Source organism: Pteropus vampyrus, unplaced genomic scaffold (genome assembly GCF_000151845.1).
Source record: "Pteropus vampyrus isolate Shadow unplaced genomic scaffold, Pvam_2.0 Scaffold15, whole genome shotgun sequence".
Taxonomy (NCBI): Eukaryota; Metazoa; Chordata; class Mammalia; order Chiroptera; family Pteropodidae; genus Pteropus; species Pteropus vampyrus.
Window position 1 is genome coordinate 9,244,406 of NW_011888796.1, and position 7,058 is coordinate 9,251,463.

Below are 7,058 nucleotides of genomic sequence, written 5' to 3' on the forward strand. Positions count from 1 at the left end.
AGCTTTGATTTGAAAATTCCCATAATCCAGAGGAATTGCCCTGTTCCATCAGAAAAATTGCTTAAAATATACTAATATATTAATATATTTCTTCACCTGACAGGTTGCTTTATGAGTGGCAGTATTACACTCTCACAAAGGTTACACATGTTGCTTACTCTAAAAGAAGTCCCGGGGTTATTTATGACTATTCGGAAGGCCTTTCTTTCTGCTTTTTCCCTTTGCATTTTCAGACTGACTCAACAAAACACCTTGGATCAGAAAATGAAATTTGAAAAATGTCTTCTCCTTTAGATTCTTAAGAGTTTTTTCTTACCTTTCGCTCAAAAGAAAGTATACAAGTGGCCGAATTAAGCAGTGCCAGGCTGGCAGACATTGTCTGCGTCTGCAGAGGATATCCACCCGCTGTTTACTATTGTGCTTATCTGTAATATGCTTATGATTATGTAGGGGATCCAGTAACAAAAGAAAATAAAAGTCTCCAGAAATAGATGAAAAGTTACCATTGTTTTCAGGAGCAGAGGTGATGCACATTTCAGAATGTCCTGTTTTCTGCTCCAAGGAGAAGAGGAGCTGGATATAAATAAAGTAACAGCCATCCTAAGACTAAGTAGTGTTCCTATCTGGGGCTGTTTCTCTTGAGATACTCAAATACATTTAGCATCTTCTTGGCTCTTTACAGAGAAAACTATACTTGGCTTCATCTTTCTTAGTAATTGACTTTTAATATCATGTAGCCAATTGGCTTGGTCCCTAGCAACTTCTGCTGCTCAAACATAACACAATGCGCCAACACACAGGTAGAGAACAAGAAGAGCAAAACTTTACAAGCCTGACATAGGTTACCCTGAGAATACTTGGCTGATATTCAAAAGGCCGCCATCATACAAAGAGAAAACCTTGAAAAAGCAACTTAAATTGAGATGCAAATCCCGGTGCTAATGCTCATTTTAAAGACATTTTGTGTGCTCTGCCAGACACCATGTGCCTATATGTACATATTATAGCCCATGTGTATGCTCAAGGTATGTAATGGACTAAAAAAGCTATTGTCCAGATAGGTGGAAGTAAATACAGTAGGCTGAGTTTAACTGCTAACATAGTATCTATAATCGTAAGGTGGTCCTGGTAGTATAGCTGAATTCAAAACATAAAAAGTACACTAAAAATGTTTATATCAAGATTAGGGACTCTTGATTATCATACATTCTCTTAATGCAGTGTTATAAGTTCTAACCCCAAATGTATTCATTGTCCTCTGGAAGAGTTAGATATCAGTTTTTCAGAGAGTAATTTGACTTAAGATAGAAATGGCTTTTATAGACATGAATCTGCACTTTATAAATATTAATTTATAATATTAATTTATTCATCATTTTTAGCACCTTTCACTGGTGGAGCTAAAGTATCCCTTAAGCTATTCAATTATCTTTCAGAATAAACAGATATTGAACACCTTAACAGCAAATATCAGCATAGGAAAATCTACACAAGCAATGCTTTTTTTTAACCATAAATAATAGCCACACTACGTTATCCTTGCATTCAAGAACATTGAGAAATAAAGACCACTTTTAAAAGCCTCTTTCCCTTAAAATATAATAACGGAAAAGAAAGGCATTCAGGACCACTCTTTCTTAGTACTGTGAGTACTCAGGAAATAAAGGCATTTATTTAAATAAGTATGTACATGTATTTTGAAGTAATAGCAACAAGAGTGAAAGATTTATAGAGAATAATTACTTTATGTTTATCCTTTTTATTTTTTACCTCCCTGCATTTCTTTTGTCTACTTTTCTCGTTTCTTTTTCTTTTAGGTTCTTTGCGATTATGGTTCTTTTCTCTTTCACTTCCATCTTCCCTTGTTAAATTTTTTTCTCCTTTTCTTCTTTTCTCTCTTTGTCTTGACTTTTCTGGCTTCCCCATCACATTTTATAAATACAACCTCATATTCCATATAATTATTAAGTATTTCATTAAATATTAAACATATATTAAAGGTATAAAATATTTTAATAAAAACTTCTCAAAACCCATGCATATAACAAATAAAAGAATGAAATTCATCAAGAAATTGAATTGTTTTTTCTGCTTGTTTCTCATTTCACATAATGTTTACAAATGACTTCACCTTTCTTATTCAAATACCAGAAGCTAAAAATAGAAAGAAATATAATGTTATTATTAAATCAAAATCAATAATAACGAGAGTTTAAAAGCAATGACATGGCTTCAGTGATATTGTTTCTCTTATCTTTATACTACCAAAGGCAATACAATTGGCAAAATATTTGCTCATATTTGTCACCTTTGGTTCATAAGAAATATTGACATTATAGATTTAAAATACTTGGTGACAGGAAATACAACAATCACAAGAAAGGTTTCTAGAAAAAAATGGTGCCTAGAGATCAAAGCAAAACATTTGAGATACTAGCAAAGCATGGTAACTTCAAAGGTTGTTCTCTGCACAACTGTGAATCTGCTTTAGGTATAAAGCTTGCAGGAACTTGAGCATCCTGAAAACATTCCAGATTAACTTCCCAGTTTGACAGAAAGCAATTAAAGGCTTTGAAAAGAGGGACAGGAAACCTAAAGCCCAGAAATTCATTTCTAGATATTCCTTTCCCAGAAATTCATTTCTAGATATTCCTTTCTAGATATTCATTTCTAGATAATCTTTTTCTCAGATAAAAGCATGACTGGCCACTCTTAATATTTTGTTCAGAAACAGAGTTTAATAAACTATAACTGTTCAAATGGAGGAAGAATGGCAGACATAGATAGACTCTAATTTATAAAGGCATTAAATACCAAATATTACACCAATAATATCTAATGCTCTTTCCCTTAGGTTCTGCTGCACAGATGACTCACCACCTCTTCATCTCTTTCATTACTTTTGATCAAATTTCATCAAAGCCACTTCATTATCATCTTTCCTCTAACTGCTTACTTTCTGAAACTTCTCCAAGGACAACACTCTTGTTATGAGTAGACTGAGGTGCACATGAAATATCGTTCAGAATTGATATTTCAATACAAACACAATATACTTTTGTACTGAAGTGTAATGAATGTTAATCCCTCTTTGCGCATTCACATCCATTTCTCTCTTCTCTTCCTTTCTCTCAACAATGCCATTCTTTCTTTTACAAACCTCTAGAGTTATTGCTCATGTAGTGCCCAGCATGTACCTACTACAATTTGCAAGCTTCTTTTTCTACATGGATTTCTTCTCTGCCACATGTAATTTTGATTTTACTGTACATCGCTCTCACATTATAATGCAACTCATCAATTATCCAACAATAATTCATCAGTGAGGTAAATTCTCCCATGGTGGCTTATCCATAGGCACCAAAGATCTACTTTTGCTGCTTGTTTAGGGCTTGTTGAGACCCTCTTCTGTGTCAAGAAAACTTTAGAAGAGCAGAGTCACATTCTGCCCACGTGGGCATTAAGATGGAGGGCGACCCTGTGGGCAGTTTTCCACCTCCTAGGCTCACCGCCACTGAGAAGATCCACCAACATGTTTAAAATTCTCCCCTTCATTTTCAAGTAAATGAAGACTGGGTTATATATCCTATTTTTGTGCTAATGGTTTAATCCTCACAGTACCCAAGGGAGGAAAAGGAAAACTGTTAACGGTCTCCCTTTCTGAAGGAGAAGGGAGTAATAGGAGGAAGATGAGCTTTAAGGTACTTTCAGCATTACAAATCATTATAAAGCATCTATATTTGTGACTATGCTTAAAGTGTTTTATCAGGGGAAAAAAATTATGTATTTGAATCTGGAAATGAGGGCGATAACAGTACTTACCTCATAGGGTTACCGTAAGGATTAAATGACATAATGCTTATAAAGCACTTAACTTAAGGCTGAGTTAGTACTCCCTAGTATTCGCTATTAATTAATATATTGTACATTATTTAATACAAAAATTGTACAAATGTCGGCAGTGTTGTAAGCGTTTAAAGAAGTGATTTTTAAAAGCATACATTTTTGTTACCCAAATTTGCCATTTAATTAGTTTTCCAAAACACAAATTTGGATATTTTCAAACACCTATCAGGTGAAGAAAATAGATTGTCACTTTTGGGAACTGATTTTTTTATATTACATTATTCTCAATAATGTACTGTCGATCTTAAGACAAAGTGTTATAATTGAAAATGAACCCCCCTCCAAAAGTAAACAATAATGATACATTTTGACTTTATCCTTTTCTCACTCTCTTAATGTGAAACCATTAAGGTAAATACTATTCTATTTTTCCGTTCTGATAATGCTGAGGCATCTCAGAAATCAATGAAATGTCCAAGAAGGTACATTTGTTCTATCTGCTTGTCCTGAGTACAAGCAGCTATAATATTGCTCTTTTGGGACAATAATTTTTTTATATAAAGTACGGTGGCCTAAGACTACATGAGCCTAATCTTAAATAATTTTCTCTCATTGTTTTTGTGTTCCTTAAAACAAACTAACGGAAATAGAAACCGACAGTCTAATACACTGCAAGTGTGAGTATATATTGATACAACATATTTGAAGGTCAATTTAACAATTAATATTAAAATTTAAATGTGCATACTTTCTAATTCTGGAATTTCACTTCTAAGGATTCCCCATACAGAAATATTTACACAAGCACCCCAGAACATATATATTAGGATTTTTACTTCCAGTTATAATGGAATAACACTGTCCCCAAAAATCCATTAGTAAGGGAACTGGTTAAATAAAATATGATGCATTCAGACAATATAACACTATACAATTATTGCAAAAGACTAAACTAAATAGGCATAAAACATATGGGGGAATGGACACGAAATCATTAAGAGTGTTTATTTCTCTAGCAGAAAGATCTTTACATATTTTATGTAAAGAAATAATGTTATGTATTTTATGTAAAGAAATAAAGATCCTTAATGTGAAGGATCTCTATGTATTTTCTTCTTTATATATTCTACCAACAGTTAAATTTTTGAAATAAAAATAAATTGCTTTTGTTAGCAGGAATACACACACACACACACACACACACACACACACACACACAAAGATGTAATAAATACATATAAAAACTCAAAGGAAAGTGCCACGCAAATCAGAGTGTTTGGTCGAGGTAAAGCAGGAATAGTATTTGGTCTCCTGATTTTAATTCTAGTGTGCTTTTTCTCCCCCCTCCCCCAGTTTTATTGACATATAATTGATATATAGCATTGTTTAAGGTGATTATCACAATAAATTTAGTTAACATCCATCATCTCATATAAATGCAAAAAAAATGTATTTTTTACGTGTAAAAAGAGCTCTTATGATTTACTCTCTTCACAACTAGCCAATATACCATGCAGCATTGCTAACTGCAGCCATTGTGTTGTATATTACATCCCAACACTTATTTATCTTATAACCAGAAATTTGTATCTTCATCCAATTTCCCCACCTTTCACCCCCCTCCTTTGGTAACTACAAATCTGATATCTTTTTCCATGACTTTGGGGGCAGGGGTTGTTTGTTTTAGATTTCACACGTAAATGAGATCATACAGTATTTATCTTTCTCTGCCTGACTTTTTCACTTTCAAGGTCCATTCGTGTTGTTGCCAATGGTAGAATTTCCTTTTTTTTTAAAAAAAAATGGGTGAATAATATCCCATTGTATATATAGTGTGCTTTTTCTTATAACACCATTTATATTCTTGTGCAAGCCACATATGACGTCAGTTTACGCACTTATGAAAGGGGAAGGGCCATTAGATTTGGTAAACTCTTTATTTCTTTTAAATTTAGCATTCTTTGTGACTCTGGGATTCCTCTTTTTTTGTGGTTTTGATTTTCATTTCCCTGATGACTAATGATGGTACACATGTTTTCATGTGCTTATTAGCCATTTGTATATCTCCTTTGGAAAAATGTCTATCCTAATCCTTTGCCCATTTTTTACTTGGGTTTGTGAGTTTGTCGAGAACCAAAATCACATATTGTCAATATTTAAGATTAAAGAAAAACTATTATCATATATATTTTTTTAGTTTAGCACCATTTATTAAGTGATCTCAGCTGCTATTGTAGCTGCTGCATGTCAGCCTGTTCTTAAAACGCAAAATGTGCTTCAATCCATCTTATCCAGGGCAGAAGGATCCTCCAGGTAGCATGCCAACAGAACAAGAGACTCCAGTGATGCCAGTTTCAATGACGGTGCCATCCAGAGAGGAAGAGGGTCATGGCACATTGAACCAGGGCTTCCAGAGGGTCTGTAAAAGGAGGCTTTGGGTGCCCAGCCTGCTTGGCATTTTGATGCTGTCAATGTGGGTTTTTTATTCTATAATGATGTTGGGAGGTAGGTTAAGCACTCGCCGAAGCGTATCTCAGATTCGGGCTGTGGTGGCTTGGTCACTGGCAGTCTTATTCCACATGGAAATAATGTCCTCCTGAAACTGGACAGAGCCCCACAGATCTCCTCCCCAACCATGAACTGTTCCCCCAACAAGGCCAGGATGAGAGTCTCCCAGCAACAGGATGCCAAGCCCTTTCAGAACCAAATAATCCACTTGCTACCATTTTCATTTGCATCATTCTCCCACATGAGTTTAATTCTTCCTTTGAAAAAATGGAAGTCACTGTGGCCTGTCAAGTCCCCAGGACATACTATGTGGCTGTAAAACCTCCAGAACTGTTCCATAGAAGCACAGGTGCCAATCTGTTTAATATTCTGCTCATAGCTCTGTGAGCTGATGTGACAGCCGAGGGTTCTCCTGGGGTACCAGAAAGTGTAGTTGTACTGCAAGGGATGCTCTGCTGGTCCAGAGACAACAGCTCTCCTCTTGCTGCTGCTCTGACTCTTGTATCCTTTCATTTTTTCCTTCTCACCATCTTTCTGTGTGCTCTTTTCTTTATTCTGATCATGGTCCCTGCTGTCATCATCTTTCAGTGTGTCGAATTTGTTATTCATCCTCTCGTTGTCGCCACTCTATTATATTTTTAATAGGAGAAAAACAATCCAAATTTTATTTTCTTCCATTGTAGAAAAAAGAAATAAACTTCCTT

At 34.9% G+C, this 7,058-nt stretch overlaps 1 pseudogene; it reads right to left on the bottom strand.

The window, feature by feature from the left end:
• Positions 1-6,232: 6,232 nt before the first annotated feature.
• LOC105308987 lies at positions 6,233-6,976 on the bottom strand (annotated as a pseudogene).
• Between the last annotated feature and the right edge of the window lie 82 nt (positions 6,977-7,058).